The 22,928-nt window shown below is 36.1% G+C and overlaps 1 long non-coding RNA gene across 1 annotated transcript; it reads left to right on the top strand.

Moving 5' to 3' along the window:
- Nucleotides 1–15,593: 15,593 nt before the first annotated feature.
- On the top strand, nt 15,594–21,115 carry LOC150081473 (uncharacterized). Its single transcript, XR_016547287.1, has 3 exons — nt 15,594–15,713; nt 17,138–17,188; nt 21,063–21,115. It is a non-coding gene; the product is annotated as an uncharacterized LOC150081473 (long non-coding RNA).
- The last annotated feature ends 1,813 nt before the right edge of the window (nt 21,116–22,928 follow it).

The raw sequence follows: 22,928 nt of genomic DNA, 5'->3' as shown, positions 1-22,928 counted from the left end.
TAGCTCACTTTCACTGTGGGCAAAGAGGTCTTTTATGTTATTAGTCCATATGTCCAGGTTTTCTAATTCTTCCATGATAATCTCACCTTTGTCATTTCAGATTGAAGTTAGTTGTTTCCATCTATTAATTCTTGAAATCTCTTTAATCTTTTTGTGAAGATTGAAATCATCATATTTTTCTTGCAGAGCTTTTATTTCTCTGTGATACAGCTACCTTTAGCTCCTTTAATTTTGTTCTTAATCAGTCTATTCACCTCCTTATACCTTACTGCATTGCAGTTCTTAAATGCTGTGCACTTCTCCATGAGTGTCAGAATTTCATCTGTCATCCAGTCCTTCAGACATTTTCCATAACCTAGAACTTTTGAGCTCATTTCAGTCAGAACAGATTTAAAATTCTTCCAAATATCTTCCACTCCACTCTCCTGCCTATGGATGTGTTGCATTCTTTCATTAAGTGGTCTTTTCTGGATTTTTTAACTTCTTGGTCAACTTTCTTCATTGGTTGCTTTTTCCTAGTAGCCTTCAATCAAAGCTTGATCTCGGTTATGGCTGGATTGTGGTCTGAATCAATATCTGCACTGGGGTATGTCTTGGTGCTTTTAATATTGCTCCGGAAACACTGATTGACCAAGATATAGTCAATTTGGTTTCTGACCATGTTTTGTGTGCTGTCTACCGGCGACTTCCATGTATAGAGCCTTCTCTTGGGGAGTTGAAACCAGGTGTTTAGCAGTCATCAAGTTCTCCTCTTGGCAAAATTGTATCAGCCAATCCCCTTTTTCATTTCTTGCTCCAAGACCAAATTCTTCTACAGTTTCACCAGATCTGCCTGGCAGGGTTGGTAATGACAATACTGCAACAGGATCTAGAAAAGTTGAGCAGATGGGCTGAGAGATGGCAACTGAAGTTTAACATTGACAAGTGCCAAGTACTGCATATGGGTAGCAGTAATTCTAGAGTAACGTACTAACTGTGCAGTATTACATTCAGGTAGTGGAGAAGGGGAAACTCGTTGGTAGGCACTGCAGCACCCCCAGCTTTTTAAATCTAAATATACAATCAACGGAATTATATGAAATTTTGTGAAGAACAATGCAACACAGCAAATATTTTTATTAACAGGTCCCACATATAGTGTACTCATCCTCTATTTCCAATAATAATTTCAATAATAAACGAATAAAAACACAAAATCATTTTCAGCTTTGAAGTTTAACCATAGGTGGAACTGTGTGCTACACAGGTCTACATTTTTGCCCCAGTGGTTGAGTCAATGCTTAGTTGGCAAGTTGCCAATACCCATTTTTTATAGGTGACAAAACGAGTCAAGGGAACTGTGGAAGTGAGCAGTGCTGATTTGAACAGTGCACCAAACTTGAATTAAAAAGTTATTAATAAATAACTTTTTCATTCAAGTTTGGTGCACTTTATTTATTAAACCAAAGAATGGATTTTATTTTTAAACAAAATTTCGAGATTACCCAAGTCTGCTAATGGTAAGTGTCCAGTTAATGTTTAATTGTATTTTTAACTTGCTTATTATTAGCATTAGCAAGGACACATGATGCAAGAAAGCAAGCTTATATAGCATCAGCCAAAAAAAAAAACACACACACACACCCTTCTCATTTCACCCATCCACTCGCTCCAAATGTTTGTCTAGTTCTGCCTTGAAACTGTTTAAGCTATCAACCTCTATAACGACAGATGGAAGTTTGTTCCGGCAATCAACCACCTGCTGGCTAAAGGCAAACTTCAAATTTCTGCACATCTATCCTGCACCTCCGTAGCCAGGTGGGAAGGAGCAGCAGTGCGTAGCACACGCTTCTTGATTAGACCAGGGTTCAAGCCCGTCACCACCGAATAAGGAGGATGCGGAAAGGTCAGGGAATGACCACCGCATATTCCTGGAGCAATATGGCCTTAGTTGCTAATGCTCCTAAAAAAACAAACAACAACAACATCTATCCTACAACTGTCTTTCCTCAATTTGAATTTATGCCCTCTCAGGCAATTATTCTGAGCAAGAGGAAGATTCCCATCAGCATTGAGCATGCACAAACCATTCAAGGCTTTATACACCTCAATCAGATCACCTCGGAGATGCCTAGTCTCCAGACACTGTAATTTGCAAAACTTAAGCCTTTCTTTGTAAGAGCAACCATTTGTTCCATTCACTAATCTTGTTGCCCTTCTCTGTACTCATTCCAACAGCTTTACATCCTTCTTAAAATGAGGCCTCCAGACCTATATATAGTACTCAAGGTGTGGCCTGACCATTGCCTTATACAAGAGGATAATCACCCCCTTATCCCTGCTAGAAAAAGTCCTGTATATCATTGACAAGACACCATGAGCTACTTTTGCAGACCATCTGCACTGCTCAGAAAACTTCATATCTGCTTGCACAATTACTCCCAGGTCCTTTTCACTCTCTACTACTGTCAGTGTAGTACCACATAGTTGATATGTTACTCTGGGGTTATTGCTTCCCATATGCAGTACTTTACATTTATCAATGTTAAACTTCAGTTGCCACCTCTCGGCCCATCTGCTCAACTTTTCTAGATCCTGTTGCAGCAGAGTACTGTCATTAACAACTCTGCCAACCTTTGTATCATCTGCAAACTTGAACATTAATCCTAATTATTATTACCATCTATGTCTACATATCTTATAACCAAGGCAATTTAACTGCATTCCTGTCCTCTTGTAACTTTAAGAAGCAGCACCCTCATACTTCAGTCACAAGCTGCCACCATAGTGGAAAATGAAAAAGACCTAGGGATAATTGTGCAGTCAGATATGAAGTTTTCTGAGTAGTGCAGACAGGCTGCGTTTTGTTAGTAGAGATAAGGCGGTGATTATCCCCTTGTATAAGGTAATGGTCAGGCAACACCTCAGGTACTGCACACAGACCTGGAGGCCTCATTTTTGGAAGGATGGAGAGCTTCTGGAATGAGTACAGAGAATGGTGAGTGGAACAAAGGGTGATCTTACCAAGAAAGACTGTTCTGTAAATTGCAGCATCTGGACTCTAGGAATTTGCAGGTGTATAAAGCGTTGAATGGGTTCAGCAAGCTCAATGCTGATGGGATTCTTCATCTTGCTCAGATTATGCACCTCAAGTCACACCAATTCAAATTTTGAGGAAAGACATTTGTAGAATAAATGTGTAGAAATTTGCATTTAGCCAATGGGTAGTTGATTGCTGGAACAAACTTTCTTCTGTTGTTGTGGAGTAGAAAGCTTAAATAAATGCAAGGCATAACTAGGTAAAATTTTGGAGTGGAATGGGTGGGTGAAATGGATCTGTGATTTTTTTTTTTTTTTTTTTTTTTTGGCTGATGCAGTATAAACTTGCTTTCTTGAATCACATGTTTCTACTAATGCTATTTGTTATTTGGTTTTTAGGAGCATTAGCAACTAAGGCCATATTGCTCCGGGGATATGCGGTGGTCATTCCCTGACCTTTCAGCATTCTCCGTATTTGGTGGTGACGGGCTCGAACCCCGGTCTAATCAAGAAGCGTGTGCTACGCACTGCTGCTCCTTCCCACCTGGCTACGGAGGCATCCTCTACTAATGCTAATATAATGGTTAATTAAAAAGAAACAATACTCTTTATGAGTCAGGCATTATATCAGAACTAGCAATATGTGTGAATTGGGGGGGAGATATTTAATCTTGTTATTTGCAGCCCCTCCCAGTTAACTGCTCATATTTCCCTCTGTTGCATTAGACAAAAAAATTAATTTTTCTGTTTTCTTTTGTATTTAACACAGATTTTGATGGGAATGATGCATTAGTAAAGAGAGATCTTGAACCACAAGGGTACGTAAACATTTTTTGGAACTTAACCATTTACTTAAATTTTCTTCATTTCACAAATATAATTACAACAAAGTCAGTATTGCTTCCTCAATAACAAGCACTGTTTACAATGCCACCTTGTAAGATCGAGGTCAATCTTACAGAAGCACATATATCATAAAGAATGTCTGGAAGATTTTTTGTCCTTTCCTCATTATTGATACTCGATACACAGTGTTGGACTGTACTGCCAGGAAACTGGGCATTTGTCCAGTGGGTTTGTGTTTGGAATAATTGTTTTTATAAAATAATTAGAACGAAATTTCAATACATGGAAGTGATTTATCTTCCCTGAGAAGTTTTATTGTAAATGCATGAAATTTTTACGTATAGCTTTTTATATATGAAGTTCCTTTCTTAATCATGATTTTTCCCTTCATTACATATATCTATTCAATATAAATTCTTCATTTATATCTATTAAAGTAGAAAATCAGCTGCGTATTTTTTGTTTCAGAGATGAAGATATTCCAGATAGGTTTAAAAGTATTTTAGAAAGGATCCTAAATGAAACACTTCAAGTGATAAAGAAAAAGCTGGAGTATGGCAGTGAAGTTGGTCGAGGTCTTCTAATAAAGGTGATGTGTAGTACTTAACGGAATAAAGAGGGAGGGGGAGTTACATTGAATTCAAATTAATGTTTAAAAAAAAAAAAAAGAGTTAAAATTAAGAGTTGAGTAAATTAAAGTGATCATAAGGGTCACCACTTAAGGAAACATTTTTCCAAGGATACCATTCATGTTAATCCAAGCTGTGCTCATAGCTTAAGTTATTATTATTATTATTAGCCATATGGTGCAAGGAAGCCTGAGGCTTATGCTGAACAAGCCAAAAAAAATTTGAGTACCCTGAGTGAAAGAGAGAAGTAGGAGGGAATCATCAAAAAAAGAGAAGAATAATGATATCCAGCTGAGGACCCTGTGTGCCAAGCCCATACTCACCAGATGTGAGCCCCTGGGGTTAATTATTTGGCAACTTATGGTATGAGATGAATATTACTGATAAATTGTTCTCAGGCTTTTGTATTTTTCAGTTGAAAATCTTACTTCTTTGAGACAACAGTAAATTCCTTATGTCAGGAGTTGAGCTCAGACTCTTCTAAGCAGAAAATGAGTGTTGAAATCACTTACCTACCTGAAGAGATTCATAGAAAAGGACTAGAGACTTCCGTGGGGGGAGAAGCTTCACTGAATTACTAACCCCATGGGCTCACATCTGGTTAGTATGGGCTTGGCACACCCAAGGCCCTGAGCTAGATATCATCATTCTTCTCTTTCTTGGTGATTCCCTTTTCTCTCTCTCTCTCTCTCTCTCTCTCTCTCTCTCAGGGTAATTAAGAAATTTTTTTTTGTTTTGATTGGTGCAGCATAAGCACCAGGCTTCCTTGCACTATATAGTTAATAATAATCCCGATTAAATTACAGAATTTTTTTAAATGTACTGTAGCTCAGCTTTGCATTTTTTGAACAAGGTAATATTTATGAAAATACAGTAACTTTATTACTTTCTTTTAGTTTTTCACAAACAATGCTTCATCATGTTCAACTAAATAAGTACAGAATCAAAATGTATATTATTCCATGTATGTACTTGTGTGCACAGTTACAGAAATAACTAAGTGAGCATTTTTATTTTCCACATCTTTAGGTTAAAAAGATTGTACAAGCAATGAAGAAACTGAAAATTGATGCAGAAAAAATTATTACGGAATTTTTAAATAACGTGAATGAAAGCATAAGAGAGAAACTCAAAAATATTCTTAAGAACTTGGGTAAGTTGCTTAATTATTCTCAAGGATGTTTGAGAGCTTATAATGAATCATACATGTAACATATAAATCAGCAGATAAACTTAACATTTTAAAAATTCAAAATTTTACATGTAGCACAGAAAGAAGTTTTCACAAGCTGGTTGCATTTACATGTATGAGATGAAATAATAAATTTCTTCAAAATATTTGGACAGTGAAAAATGTAAGAACCATTAGCCCCATCCACACCAGTATGCACTTAGAGAAGTTACCAAAGAGAAATGAAGCTCCCCCTTTATTTTCACGAGTTCAATTCTTATAGCACAGCTTGATATAGCGAGAAAGAGGGTTACTATATAACACAGCTCTATATAGCGACCCTCTTTTTAACTTTCCACATGTTATAACACCTATTTGGTTGGTCCTGGCCAATTTCTCATTAACCTAATGCTATTTCATGGACAATCGATATAACACCCTTCTGCTATAATGACTGTTTTCTCATTCCTTTTGGGGGGTCATTATATAGAGCTTCGACTGTATAAGTTCAATTAATATATGTTAAGCTAATGCAACAGAATATGGCAAGTTTGTTAGTAACTGTGCATGTAAGCATATCCTTCATTGTCACATAGCTGCCCATTTTCAAATTTTAATTTTATATTCAAAGAATGTAAAATGTTTATATATTATTATTATAAAAACTTTTTCTCCTCTATGCAATTTTTTCTGCCCTCTAATAGGTACTGGTACTAAGTGCATGGGGTGGTTGGTTGTGTCCAGTTACTATTGTTATTGTTATTACTGTTGGTTGAGGAACTCAACCAACAGTAATAACAACAGTGAGATATATCATTCCCTCTAACAGTTTATCTAGTTCTCCCTTGAATTTATTCAAGAGAGAACTAGATAAACTGTTAGAGGGGATAAACTTTTACTTACAAAAATCAACCACTATCAGTCTGAAGGCAAATTTATCTGACCTTTAACAATTTTTTCTCAATTTGAATTTGTCTCCTCATCTGTGTACTCTGAGCAAGAGGAATGATTCCATCACCATTGAGCTTTCTCGATCCATTTAAGGCCTTGAACACTTCAATCAGAAATCCTTGCAGGAGTCTACAGGCACTGTCTGAAGACAGTGCCATTTACAAAACTGAAGACTTTCCTGGTAAGAGCACCATTTTGCCCCCCCCCCCCACCCACCCAGACCTGTATGATGATAGTTACATCTTTAATTAAATCCCACATCAATACATTGTGATAATTGATTTTTATTTTCAGATTTTTAATGCATGAAGTTTCACTGCTGATAATTCAATTAAGAGCTTAGTATGGGAAACAGTTGTCCAATAAATCTACAAAAGTCTTTCTACTATATGAATGACCAACTCACAAGGTCCAGTCAATATCTGGAAAGTTAAAAGTCCTCATTATAAAACATTCTGAGTTAGTACCAACTCTACAGTATATGTCTGTATATTTGTTTGATATACTCATCAGTCATTAAGGCTATAGCACATTCCTATCCTCATTTTTGTTTTCCTAGTGCTTATGTTTCACCAAACCGACACAACATTCTGCTGGATGTACTGCCTTAGATTTTATGTGCTTCATGAGAACACTCCCCATATTCAAATTCCAAATCCCTTATATCTCAGTAATACCATGTCTCTGATATACACACAATGTCTGCATTTGATGATTTGATCTGTGCATTTGATGATTTGATCTGTGCATTTGATGATCAAATCATCAAATGCACAGATCTGTATAATCAAATTTAATTACTATTTTAGCATTAGTTTACATACAAGTATACCTGTTAACTGTTTTTACCTTAGTAACACTATCTATTGAGATAAGTGGCAGAGAAGAAAAGTTCATGGGATGCATATAATTTATCAGGTGATTCAGAAGCCTATGGTAGATATAAATTAGTCTGTAATCAAATCATAAAGGAGGTTAGGCAAGCTAAAGCAGATTATGAGAAGTGTCTTCAAAGAATGAAAAGAAAGGAACTAAAAACTTCAATGCTTATATTAACAGTGGAAGAAGGGGATTGAATCACATTGGGCCACTTGATGTCAATGGGTTAACTGTTGTTTGTATCTACATTCACATATGAGGAATTCCTAACGGGAGTGGATGCAAGAAATTTATCAAACTCCAATGGGGAGCTAAATGACTTTGTAATAACTGAAAGGAAAGTGGAAGAGGAATTGTTGAAGCTGAACATAGAGGCACCTGGGGTGGATGGGATCTATGAAAGCATAATAAGGGAGGCAGCAAAAGAGGTGAACAAACCCTTTAACCATAATAATGATAACATCCTTGGATTTAGGGGAGATCCCAATGGATATGGAGGTCTGTTTTGTCTCCAATTCATAAAGGAGATCAAAAGGTGACAAGTAATTAGAGACCTGTTAGTGTAACGTCTTTGCCAGGGAAAACAATGGAGTAATTGGTTAAAGAAATAATGCAGGACCATCTGGACAGGAATGCAATTATACTCTAGTCACAGCATGGATTTGTTAAGGGGCAGTCTTGTCAAACTGATCTAATAGGTGCAGTGTCTAAGGAACTGGATGAAAAAAAAATTTTTTTTGCATTCAGTTCAGATACATAGGGGCTCACATCTGGTGAGTATGGGCTTGGCACACCTAGGGTCCTGAGCTGGATATCATTATTCTTCTTTTTCTTGGTGATTCCTTTCTACTTCTGACTCTTGTTTTCTCTCTTTCTCTCTCTCAAGGTAATTCAGAAATATTTTTTTTTTGCTGGTGCAGCATAAGCCTCAGGCTTTCTTTTCCCATATGGCTAATAATAATAATATACTTGGATTTCAGGAAGGCTTTTGATATTGTTGCACATAAGAGACTGCTGTATAAACTTGAGCAATGTGGCATTAAGGGCAAGTAACTGCTATGGATGAAGGGTTGGTTGCGGGAAAGTAACTAGTGTTTATCAGTGGGAACTGCTGTTCATTGGCTAATGTTATCAGTGGAGTCCCCCAGGGTTCAGGGTTCAATGGGCCATTGCTGTTTTCAATATTTATTACTGTCAAAGTTTGCAGATACTACAAAGGTTGGCAGGGTGGTTAATGACAGTAATCAGGGTGAGCTACTGCAACAAGATCTAGGAAAATTGGGCCAGTGGGCTGAGAAATGGCAATTAAAGTTTAACATTGACAAATGCCAGGTACTGTGTATGGGTAGCAGTAACCCCAGAGTAACTTATCAACTGTGTGGTACTAGACTCAGTATAGTGGAAAATGAAAGGAACCTGGGGATAATTGTGCAGTCAGATATTGAATTCCCTGAGCATTGCAGACATGCTGCCAGAACAACTTGATGGGGTTTTGTCAATGACATGAAGAAACTTTGCTAGCAGGGATAAGGAGGTGATTATTCTTTTGTATAAAGCCATGGTTAGGCTGCATCTTGAGTATTACATATAGGTCTTTGAGGCCTCACTTTAGAAAGGATTAGATCTGCTGGAATGGGTGCGAAGGAGGGCTACCAGATAGGTAAAGGGGACAAAAGGGTGCTTTTACCTAGAAAGGCTTCAGTTCTGCAAATTGCAGCTTCTGGAGCCTAGGCACCTGTGGGGTGATCTGATTGAGGTGTTTAAGGCCTTCAATGGATTGAGTAAGCTGAATGTGAATGGCACTCTTCCTCTTGCTGAAATTGCACATGAGGGACATAAATTTAAGGTTGAGGAAGAATGGTTGCAGGACAGATGTACAGAAATTTGCTTTCAGTCAGCAGGTGTTTGATTGTTGGACCAGTTTTCCATCTGTTGTTATGGAAGTGGATGGTTTGAATAAATTCAAGGAAGAATTAGACAAATTCTTGGAGGGTATGGATGGGTGAAGTGTGTGCTGTTTGTGTGTTAGTTGTCTGATGGCATCAGAGGTTCCCCCCATTTCTGCATAGAGTGTTTGTGTTTTTTTTTTTTGATGCTATATAAGCTTGCTTTCTTGCATCATTTGCTAATACTACTACTACTATAGCCCATTCATCTGCTTGTTCCACAAGGACCTCCCAGCAGATCTTGAAATCCCAGACACCTTGCTCTCTAGGCTGTTGCATGTTCTAGTAGAAGCTATGAAAGAATCACTTTCACCTCTGCCTTCAGGCTACTGTTAATCTATCAGTCTCTGTATCCTCTCAGGGTAGTAATTTTCTGACCCACCTAACACTGCCTCGATAGCAGCAGCAAATATTTTGCGCTCCTGCGATTTAAGTGTATCCCATCCCAGTAGAAACAGTCTTTCCTGTTAACAGGCACAGACCATACTTCAAAAAATTCTACCCTGCATGCTTGTATAGTCTCTCCACAGTTGAACTCATTGACAAGGCTCTCATGAATTCCAATTGTGAATGGGCAATCCTAACTTGTGACTTTTTCTGAACATTACTTTTTACTGATTAATTAAATTCTCAGATCTTCTATTCTTATTAACGATCACATGCATGCATGCAAGCGCACACACACCAATATATCCAAAGAATGTGAAAAACATTACTCCAGGAAAAACTTTGACAATGTTCTCTTATTCTAGATAATATACTACATATTTCCTCGATAATATTTATGCGACATATTTGCAACCAAACACAATTTCAATCTTACAGCTGATGAAAGAGGAAATGTCTGCCATATTTAAGGCTTATTGTCACCATTGCATCATAAGTCAAGTGAACACTGGCATGAATGGTACATGCAGGGAATGTATATCCTGTATATGTCAATTAATTCAATGAGAAAAGTGTGATAACACTTTTTTAGCTACCATACTTTGAATATATCCACTCAGGCCAATTTCACTAGTGCTGGATAAGTGTGAATATTTTTGGAAGTACAACATATTTGGTAAAAGCAGCTTTTACGTTCAAACAAGAAAGCTAAACGATCAGTTTTAAATGTAAATCTGAAAACTTGAAAATTAACTGAATGGAATTTTCATGGATTTCAGTATACTTCTTCTATACTTGAGGAGTCAGCAGCTGTATATGTGAGAGATTAGAAATGTGGTAGTGTTGGAATGGATGTCTGCCAAACATCTATACACTGTAAACTGTTTTTACATATTACTTCTTTGGCCCTTTTTGGGTAATTTGAAATAGTACTACACTGAAAGTGCAGACATGATATTATTTTGTAGTTACTGATCTATAGTCCATTTTTAGTTATTCAGACTACTCCAATTTATCTTTTCAGCAGTAAATATTTTCTATACATGGTATATTAAATAAGAAATTCATGCATTACCATGTTTTCTTTTCAAATGCCAAAAGGTGATGATGTCGAAGACACTGCAGAAGATGTTGAGGTACTGAAGAGAGCTATTAAAAGGTATATATGGAATGTTAAAGAAATTTTTGACACTTGAATGACATTTTATTTTTAAAAATTAAAATTTATTTTTTAGTGTTTCATTCTGCATAATTAGCAAAGTCAGTATCCAACAGAGGCTGCATTAATTTTACACTGTAACATTTAGGTATTAATTAAACAGCAAAAGTCTGAAACTTAATTGGGGGTTTGATAATTTTAAGCTTTTTGAAAGAAATAGGATTAATGATTTATTAACCTTATCAATTATTATTATTATTTCAGTTATAATGAGTGTTCCATTCTGCAGTATTCTAAACAAAACATAACATGGGATAGATTAATCAACTAAATAATATTATTTGCTGCTGGTAGTTAAATTATGACAGCAGTGGAAGAGAAAAATTATGACCATGGATTCTGTATTCTGAATAAATGTATCAAAAACTTGGCCAGTGAGTTGCTTTCCTGCTAGGTTCAGTGGTAATTTTATCTTGTGATAAGGCCTACTAATCAAACAGTCAAATAGGAGGCATTCGTTGTCATGCTATATATATCATTATATTTTATGTCTATAGGAATTCTACTTTAAGGTCACCATTGGTGGACATGCACATTACTCAATCAAACTATATGATATCTGCCATCAGCAGATAAACTACAACAAAAAGAAAATAATTACACTGAAATTAATACTACACTGGCAAAATTATGTACGGAAGCAACACTATGTAGTGTGATAAAAAAAAAAGTAAATTCAGAGATTTGGCAAGAATCAGGTCCTACAGCCTCACTAGGATGTAGAGAGCTAAAGATAACCCCTGCTTATGTTGGAGGTGGTTACCCAGGTTCACACTTCGGTAGTCATTTCAAGTGCACTAAGCATTCATGGCATTTTTGGACCTTACAAAGAGTGAATATACCAAGGATTACTAACTCCTTTAGTATATTCACTATATAATTCACAACAATATGAAGGTATAAGCAAAGGACATAGCTATCACAGAACAATCAAACTCCACTGATATTTACTGAGACTTGGCTATCAGATCTTTGGGCATTTTAGAATTCTAAGGAGCACCCTTAGCTATGATCACTTGGAATGTCCATGACAAACAGAGGAATGAAAAATTCTCAGCGATTCTATCGGAATCTTCTTAAAAACAAAATGTATAATAAAATATCTATTCTCTGATTTGTATCGTGTTCAATGGCAGTGAAACTACTATATACCACTAGGTCCACTACTGTGGGTGGACCCAATGGCTGGTTTGGTGCAGTAGTTGAGGACCACTTTGGGAGGTGGTGACAGAGTTTATAGTTTTGTCCTAGTATTAATAAAAATGTTATCTGTGTAAAACCTTTCAGTTTTAAAATTTGAATCCCATTATAACCCAAAATGTCTTAGGCTATCATATAAAACTTAACTTCCTTTCAACAAAGCTCTCTCTCTCTCTACAAATAATTAATAATGCATGAATGATTCTCTGAAACCTTTCTTTCTAAAACTCAACTTCACCTGTTGTATAATTGGAGTGTTGTAATCATAATTCTTACAATTAAGCATTAAAATTAAATTAAGTAGTGAAGCAGTTATGAAAAAATGCTTCTCTCTAGCCTGGAATAGTACACAGGCAGTTATATAATCACAATTATATGCAATCAAAAATTATAATTGGATTTAATGATGCCATGCACAATAGGAGGGCCATCATATTCACCTTGAAAAGTTAGAATGATCCATATTATGCATAGGATCTGGTTTGTACCAATGTCAAATGTGCAGGGTAAGTTAAAGTTGCTTCACATCTTGGTGCCTTCGTAGTCAGGTGGGCAGGAGCAGCAGTGCGTAGCACACGCTTATTGATTAGACCGGGGGTTCGAGCCCGCGACCACCAAATACAAAGGATGCAGAAAGGTCAGAAAATTACCACCGCATATCCCCGGAGCAATATGGCCTTAGTTGCTAATGCTCCTAAAAACCAAATAACAACAACTATCCATCTGACCTTTGAGTTTCCCTAAACTGTCGGCCTCAACCACCAGTGGAGGTAACTTATTCTAGTAATTAACAATTTGTTGGCTAAAAGAAAACTTGCAATCCAGTCTAAATCTCTTTTCTTGTAATTTAAATTTAAGACCTCCTAGCCTGGACTTATTAATTAATAACACTAAAAACTTCGTCCTCATTCATATTACTTTCATCTCCCAGAGCCTATATATGCCTCAATAAAGTCTCATATAAGGTGTCTTGTTTCCAAGCTCTCTTGTTGTGACAAGTTTGACTGAAGTGAACTTTTGTGACAGTGATATTGCGAATAAAATTGTCACTGAAGAAGTGTTAAGAAAATACCATGAAAGGGTTGATTGCATTATGTACATATTACCAATTTGAAAATAAAAATAATAATTTTTATTATTAGCCATACGGTGCAAGGAAGCCTGAGGCTTATGCTGTACCAGCCAAAAAAAATTTTCCGAATTACCTCGAGAGAGAGAGAGAGATTCACTGGTGATATTCTGGCTTATGTTACCCATTTATGGACAAATTCTATGGAAAACTTTGGTGAAATACAAGCAGTTGCTCTTGACATCTGAGAGAGAGAGAGAGAGAGAGAGAGTCGGAAGTAGAAGGGAATCACCAAGAAAGAGAAGAATGATAATATCCAGCTCAGGACCCTGGGTGTGCCAAGCCCATACTCACCAGATGTGAGCCCCTGGGGTTCTACCAATATTCATTTAAGTGCTTTATTATCTTTAAAAAGAAACAGCTCACCTAGGCACCATGCCACTCAAGGAATAACTGAAATATTTTAACCATTACTTTCATTGCATTTGGGTTTGTACTAATTTCCTCACAGTAAAACGTAAATTCTATGTGCATTCTCTGTAAATATAACAAAACGTTATAGGGCATCAAATGTGTGAAGCTATTTTTGACCTATCCTGTATATATTTTCTACAATATATAGAAACAGTTCTCTGCAAAAAAAGTGCTTTGAGAAAATGGTACGTTGTCATTTTGCCCTCCTCAATTCAAATAGTGAATTCCGATTATTTGGGCCACTGGTTAATCGGGGCAGCCGTTTATTTGGGGCAAATCTTAAAAAACAGAAACCAATCGAGAAAATAGCCAGGATTTACTTCGCTTAATTGGGACAGCATGCCGTTTAATCTCGGCAGGAGAGACCGCAGCACTGGAGATTACCCTATGATTGTCTCCGACGGTACCATGTGGTTCAGTCGAAATTCTGGAGGTCACAACCATAAAACAATAAGCAGTCACCTGTTTATTGGGCTTTTCTGTTAGTGAAATCTATCATAAACGGACAGTAAACTCGATCTTACTGAATTTGTGATAATACCAACAGCTGGAATTCTGTGGGTTATTATGGTGAAATGTGTTTACACTTCCATGATATCTTCAATCATATAAAAAAATTTATTTTCAGATCTTCTCTTCATTCCTATTTTTAAAGCTTTGTAACTCGTTACTCCGTTCTCACTTGCACGTATCATGTTACTTGCAATTTGTGCGTGCTGTGTTCTTTGTTATTGATTGCTTATCTTTTTACTGTTTTAAATTTTAATCCCCACCCAAAAATGTCAGTGAATAGAAATGTCAACTAGTTCGTATGTACATATTACAGTGAACCCCAGGGGCTCACATCTGGTGAGTATGGGCTTGGCACACCCAGGGTCCTTTGCCGGATATCATCATTCTTCTCTTTCTTGGTGATTCCCTTCTCTCTCTCTCAGGGTAACTCAGATTTTTTTTTGGATGGTGCAGCATAAACCTCAGGCTTCCTTGCACCATTTGGCTAATAATAATAGTAGTACGTATTAATTATTCCAGTTAACATGTATATTCTTCTGATTTTTACATATCATTTAATTTTTTAATTGGTAAGGTAATAAAGGGTAAATTTGTGCTTAATATCTTTACTTTTATAGCCTGTGGATAATATTGCTCCTATATTCTCTAATTAGATCGCTGTTTAATAGAATTAAAATTCAATCCGTAAAAGTGATCACAATGATCGGCGCTTACTACACATCGTATAGTGAACGGTACTTTACTTTACTATGGTGAGTTCGTCGTAACGTGATTTGATTGTACAGTGACCAAATTGCAATGGGGGGGGGGGATACATTGTATTTTTAACTATTTACGTGAAACTTCGGATAATTGGAGCAGCTGCTTAATCGGGCCAAAATGCACTAGTCCCGATGTGTCCCAAATAACCGGAATGGACTGTATATTGTGCATGTCATTGACTTAATTTTGTGCCTTGTTCATATAGGTAACAGTTATCAATTTTTCTTTCAGAGCTGAAGATAATGGTGGTATTGGCGATTGGATCAAAAATGTGGTAATAAATTTTATACGGGAACAGATAAATAAAATCAAGGAAAAGCTCGATAACGGCCTCAGTATTAGCCGTGATCTCATAGAACAGGTACTAATTTGCAGTTCCATTTTCTTTCTTTCTTGAATTGTAAACAAAGTGAAGCTGTTGATTTCAGCAAATGTAACTCTCAAATTATAAATGTTCTGCATTACTTAATATATATATGAAACATTTTCAAAGACAGTAAAGTATTTCTTTATTTTTAGTTGAAGCCACTTATACAAAAGCTGAAAGATTTGCATATTGACTTGAAAGGAAAACTTATGGATATATTGACAGGAACAAAGGATATTGTGCGAGATAAACTGAAAGAGATTCTTAAACAACTTGGAATTGGTAAGTGCTTTAAATGTAAAGAAATTTATTTTTTATTAGATAACTGCAGCATTGATTTAAGAAGGGTATACTCTTCTCCCACTTACTTTTAGTGCAGCCAAATGTTAAAACATAAATATATACCCCCCCCCCCCACTTTCTTCAGAGATATTGTTCATTATGGGGTTGGTCTGGATTTGCCACTTTGTATATGTACATGATGTCTAGATGGAACGGACAAATGGCACAGATATTTATGGCTGCAGATATAAATTATTTGCTATAAAGTATGAGTATATATTTTATAAGTAATATTACATTTTCTGTACAATGTATGAATTTTGTTCATTGGATAATACAACAGTTATTCCAAAATTAATGCACAAAAGTAGTTAATATGAACTGAATTTATTTTCTGACATAATTTACATATCTAAAATGTTGTCTCCTTCACACTTTATGACTGTTTCCCAGTTTTCAGATGCCATTTAATTGTCTGCTTAATTTAAGGTACCTGATGCATTGGGTCTTTGCTGCACTCAAAATTTCTAAAGACAGAAACATTTTTCCACATAACAATTGGTTTCGGGAAATAGATTATAATCACAAGGATTCATATCAAGATTATGGAGGGGGTGGGAGGAATAGTGGGTACTTCCCACTTGTAATTGGTGACAATATGTTGTGTGTGATATTAGGATTTGTGTTGTTATGGAATACAAGCATACCAACTTCCACAATCTGTGACAAATTTTTGGGACTAATTTCTCATGAAGCTCTAATGAGAAATTTCTCTAATTTCTCATTGCATAGTAGTCTCTAGTTACAAATCTCCCAAGCGGCACATTATTAGCTTAATGCCCTCATATTATAAAACAAAGCTGTTTGTTTTATCTTCATTGCATTTAGGGGTGGGGGATGACAAAGATGGATGCTTCCACTGACCTGATTGCAATTTCAGTTCAGGTTCAGTCATGTGTCCAAGTCCCATTGAAGGGACATAGACACATTATAATTCTGCAAAGCGTAAAGCCTTTTAATTTTCACATTAGAAATAGCAATGCAATTGTATATGTTTGAATTGATTTTCAGCCGGAGTGGCTGAATCAGTGGTATATTATTCCAGGGTACATGTAGTGCAGCTGCAACAAATCTTGGAGGGATTTGTTGCAGCTGAACTACATGCCAAAAAAAAAAAAAAAAAAAATACAGAAGTTATGCAAAAAATCATAAAAAGAATAAAAAAAATAATAATAAATAAAAATGTTGCTCCAAGACCTACACCCATGATGATATGCCACTGGACTGAATAAGATAAAATGGTAAAGTACTCTTAGTTTATTATGGGAATATTGAATGTACTAGATATAATGGTCAATTAAAAAGAAGCAATGTTGCATTATGTAAAGAAATTAATTTTTCTGTTTTATTTTATATTTAACAAGATATTTGAATGGGGATGATTCCTGAGTGAAGACAGACCTTGAACCAGAAGGGTAAGTACATCTTTTTTGGAACTTAATCACTGACTTAAATTTTCCTTGCATCATAAATATAATTACTGCTTCCTCAATTACAAACTCTATTAATATCCAGTGGCAAAGGATATTAATCTTATACATGATGCAAGAAAGTAATCTTATACATCATCAGCCAAAAAAAAAACAAAAATACTTCCCATATCACCTGTTCATCCCCTCTAACAGTTTGTCTAGCTCTTCCTTCAATTTATTCAAACTACCTTCTTCCACAACACCAGATGGAAGCAATCAACTATTCACTGGCTGAAGGCAAATTTTTGCACATCTATTCTGCAACCCTCCTTCCTCAATTTGAATTTATGCTCCCTAATATGTGTTGTCTGATCAAGAGGAAGGATGCTGTTAGCATTGAATTTACTCAATCCATTCAGAGCCTTAAGCAATCAGGTCTTCCTGCAGGTGCCTAGTCTCCAGTGCTTCAGATTGCAAGCTTATAGAGCAAAAAAAAAAACTCACCTGTGTATTTCCTCTAATAATTTATTCAAGCTACCCACTTTCACAACAGCAGATGAAAGTTTATTCCAACAATGTTTCTCTTTCTCTCTCTCTCTGGGTGAAAGCTAGAGAGCAGCCATGGAATACTTTTATCCTTTTTTAATTTAAATTCATGTCCTCTTTTAGTATCCCCTTCCAAGAAAGATTGAGAATCTACCAACATTTAGTTGTCTCAGTCCATTTAAAGTGTTAAATTGGGTTAATTTTATCAATGAAAAACCTCAATGATAATTGAGGTTTTTCATTGGTAAAATTAACCCAATTATCATTATAATTAACTGTGTATACCTTGATTCTAGTCATTAATTATCCCCCCCCCCGCCAATCTTTGAAACATCTACAAATAGACATTAAGCATGATATGCTTTCATCAATATCATTAATAAATACTGAAAACAGTTAGTGGCCCAGCACTGAAGCAAATCAACTTCTGGCAGGGAGCTGAATGATTTTGTGATAACTGAGAAGGAAGTGGAGGAGAAATTGTTGAAGCTAAACATTTTTAAGGTTACTGGGGTGGATATGATCTATCTATCCTTTCACCATGATTATGATAGTATTCCTGGATTCAGGGGACTGGAGATATGCAAATCAATGTCCCCAATTCACCAAGGGGGAAAGGATCAAAAGGTAACTTGAGTAATTACACACCTGTTATTGTGGCTTCTGTTCCTGATAAAATAATGGAATCACTGGTTAAAGAAATAATGCAGGATCATTAGACAGGAACACAGTTGTACTGCAGTCACAGCATGAAATTGTTAAGGGGTGATCTTGACTGACCAATCTGCCTGCAGTAACAAGGGAACTAGATGAAAAAAATAACTTTGGCATTATATACTTAGATTTCAGTAAAGTTTTTGATATTATTGCACATAAAACACTGATACAGAAATTGGAGCACTAAAATAATAATTACTGCTATGTATAAAGGAATGGTTAAATGGAAGAAGACAAAGTGATAATCAGTGAGCACTATTCTTCTTTGGCTAATGTTATTAGTAGAGTCCCCAGAATTTAGTGCTGGGACCTTTGCTGTTTTCTATTTTTATTAATGATACTGATGAAGGCATATCAGGTTTAATGTCTAAGTTTGCAAATGATACAAAGGTTAGCTAATCAATAATTAGGCAGATGGGCTGAGAAGTGGAAATTTAAGTTTAATATTGACAACTGTAAAGTACTTCATGTGGGGAACAGTTATCCCGTATTAATGTATCAACTGTGTGGTATCACAGTCATGGCAGTGGAGAATGAAAAAGACTTGGGGGTAATTGTATAGTTATATATGAAGTTCTCTGAACTGTGCAGAAAGGCTGCCAGCACAGCTCATGGGAGTTTTTTCAATGGTATACAGAAATTTTGCCAGCAGAGATAAGGAGGTGATTAACCTATTATATAAGGCAACAGTTAGGCCACATCTTGAGTACTGTATACAGACCTGAAGCATTATATTTAGGAAGGATGTGGATTTGTTACAGAGATTGGTGAGTAGCAAAATGGTGCTATAAGCAGGAAAGGCTTCAGTTTTGGAAATTGCAGCATTTGGAGATTAGGCACTTGCGAGGAGATCTGATTTAGGTGTTTAAGGCTTTGAATGGATTGAGTAAGCACAATGTTGATGCAGTCCTTCCTTTTGCTCAGACTACACACGGAGGGGGCATAAATTAAAATTGAGAAATCATAGGTGTTTGGAAATTTGCCTTCAGCCAGAGTGTGCTTGATTGTTGGAACAAACTCCCACCTGGTATTGTAGAGGTGAGTAGTTTGAGTAAATTCAAGGAAGAACTAAATTGTTAGAGGGGATGGACAGGAGAAATAGGAAGTGTTGCTTCTTTTTTTTTTTGGCTGATGTAGTATAAGCGTGCTTTCTTGCATCGTTTGCCACTAATACTAATTACTCACTTCAGGCTTTGATCTTGCTTATTATAGGCGACATATTTGTATATCTTCAATTTGTAGAAACCTTCCTATTTTTAGTAGAAATACAAATTTTTTTTTTTTTCAGTTTCTTAAGAGTTCAATATCAAATTGTATTCACATTCAGAGACATAATAGTTTTTCATTGTTTTCTGCAGAAGAAAAGGTTTTAATCAAGGTGGGATTTAGAATTTGAAGAGCCATAAGCTGGAATACTTTCTAGGGCCCATTTAAGTAGTTGGTTGGTGTGTGTATTTGTTAAGTGCCAAAGCAACTATGGGGCATTATGTATTGTTTCTTTAATTGAACATGCTCTTGAGTTGGGTTGCTTGTTTGCTGGAAAAATTAAGAGTTACTGAGAGAGGAGTTAATGATTCTATTATCACAAATCCCAAAGCAGATTTAAAAACCTTTGAAATTGTAACAGAATCCCAAAACAGATTCAGTAAACATTATATGAGAATAAGCAATTAGTTTAGTATATTGAATGTTCCAGATATACACAAATCATTGCTTTTAAAAGGTAAAGTTAAGTGTTTTTAATCACACTTAAGGAAGCAAACCAGAACTTCATGAAAGACTGATTCAATTTTGACAAAAATTAGTGATGTTAAGGTTTATAAGAATAAATGAATAAATTTTAAAATGATTATAGTAAGTTCTTTATTTGAGATATCAGTTGAAAAAGTTTGCATTGTTAAAATTAATATTCGGTGTGCTCCAACATGCTTGAATACAAGCATGTCTCTAGTGTGTGTCATTCTAGGCATATTCCATTTCAGCTCTCAATTTTGAGACCAAGCACCCTCCAATCATGCAAAAGACATGTTCGGCTGGGGCAGATCAAGTGATCATACGTCATGCCACAGGAGGACATTTGTCTTGATGAGCCATTCTGGTAATATTGTTGGTCTGTGGGCAGGCATTATTTTGTTGGAATATTGCATTATCTATATTTGCCAAAAATGAGATGATCACTGGATTTGTGACATGTAATAATGAGCTGTCATACTGCCCTCCACAAACAGAAGAGCTGTTTTTTTATATCAAACCCATTGACTCCCCAGGAAAGAGAAACAAAGCAGACCATTACACCAGGAGTTTGCAATGTGTCTCTCTTCTTTATATAGTCTGCTCTTTTTTTCTCTTTCCTGAGCATCTTCTGACTCTAATTTGTCAATCACACATATCATTAAACACTACTGAATGCCATTCCAGCCACCAGTGAACCTGTATACAACACTACTGAAGATGATGAGTGAGTCAGTTTAAAAATGGGACTCAAGATTGCAGCTCTACTTCCACAATCTTATTATTATTATTATTAAGATCATTACAGCTCTGCTTTCATGACATTATTATTATTAATACTAGTGCTAGTATTTTATATTGACATCAGAACTTTGTTTTTCAGGTGAAGAACCACTTCAAATGCATTAAAGATGGAACCTTATAAACAAATCTGTGCTATGTAAAAACAAATGAATAATTTTTGTTTTGAATTAATAATTTCAAAATAAAATAAATGCTTATTTTTTAATTTGTGTTGTGTCATTATTAACTGCTAGAGATTGATTTTAATGTGGCAATAATTGCAGTTATTAAATCAGCCATAAAATCATTACCACTTCTTATGATGATTTACAAAGTTAAGAGTTTTCTTCAAATTGACCTGCAATTGGTAGTGATACTGTATTATTAAAACTAGAGTTCAAGGGAAATCAATGAGAAAATAATATAATACATTAATATATTAGAAACAAACAAAAGATAATACAAGATAATATAACACAATATATTTATTGCACACTAATTAATATATTATTCATACAATTATTAGCATTAGTAGAGGCATATGATGCAAGAAAGCAAGCTTATGCAGCATCAGCCAAAAAAAAAAAACACTTCCATTTCACCCCTCAGTTCGTTCACAATACCTGTCCAGCTGAGCCTTAAATTTATTTAGGTTATCAACTTCCACAACAAGGGATGGAAGTCTGTTCCACCAACCAACCCGCTGGCTAAAGGCAAATTTTCGCATATCTATCCGTCTTTCCTCAATCTGAATTTATGCCCTCTCAGGTGATTATTCTGAGCAAGAGGAAGAAGATTCCATCAGCATTGAGCATGCTCAAACCATTCTAGGCTTTAAACACCTCTATCAGATCGCCTCGCTGGTGCCTAGTTTCCAGACACTGTAATTTTCAAAACTTGTTCCATTCACTAATCTTGTTGCCCTTCTCTGTACTCGTTCAGCAGCTCTACATCCTTGAAATGAGGCCTACAGACCTGTATACAGTACTCAAGATGTGGCCTGACCATTGCCTTATACAAGGGAATAATCACATCCTTATCCCTGCGAGAAAAATTCCTATATATCATTGACAAGACACCATGAGCTACTTTTGCAGCCCATCTGCACTGCTCAGAGAACTTCATATCTGCCAGCACAATTACTCCCAGGTCTTTTTAATTCTCTACTGCTGTCAGTGTAGTACGTTGCTCTGGGGTTGCTGTTTCCCCATATGTAGTATTTTACATTTGTCAATGTTAAACTTTATTTGCCACCTCTCAGCCCATCTGCTCAACCTTTCCAGATCCTGTTGCAGCAGCATAGCGTCAGTAGTGTCCTTAACAACCCTGCCAACCTTTGTATCGTCTGCAAACTTGGACATTAAGCTTGATTTACCATCATCAATATCATTTATAAATACAGAAAACAATAATGGACCCAACACTGAACCCTGAGGGACTCCACTAATAACATTAGTCCACGATGAGCAGTGTCCATTGATTACCACTCTATCTTCTCACCCCTCAACCATCCTTTTATCCATAGCAGCAATTTGCCTCCAATGCCACACTGTTCCAATTTGTGCAGCAGTCTTCCATGTGCAACAGTATCAAAAGCCTTTCTAAGATCCAAATATATAATATCAAAGTTATTCCCTGAATCCAGTTCTTTTGTGACTGCATCATAGTATCCAATCAGATTGGTCAGGCAAGGCTTTCCCTTAACAAAACCATGTTGTGTCCGAGCTATAACTGAAGTCTTGTCTAGATGATCCTGCAGTGCTTCTTTAACCAGTGCCTCCATTAATTTTCCTGGAACAGAAGTTAAACTCACAGGTTTATAATTACTTGTGTCAGCCTTTGATCTTCCTTTGTGAATTGGGGTCACACTTGCACATCTCCAGACTATGGGTACCTCCCCTGAATCCAAGGAAGCTCACATAATTATGGCTAAGGGTTTGCTTGCTTCCTTTACTGCCTCCTTTAA

The sequence above is a fragment of the Mastigoproctus giganteus genome, chromosome 8 (genome assembly GCF_048544385.1).
Source record: "Mastigoproctus giganteus isolate SK-2022 chromosome 8, ASM4854438v1, whole genome shotgun sequence".
Classification (NCBI taxonomy): Eukaryota; Metazoa; Arthropoda; class Arachnida; order Uropygi; family Thelyphonidae; genus Mastigoproctus; species Mastigoproctus giganteus.
The sequence above is the reverse complement of the archived record's forward strand: the minus strand, read 5'-3'. Positions and strand labels throughout refer to the sequence as shown.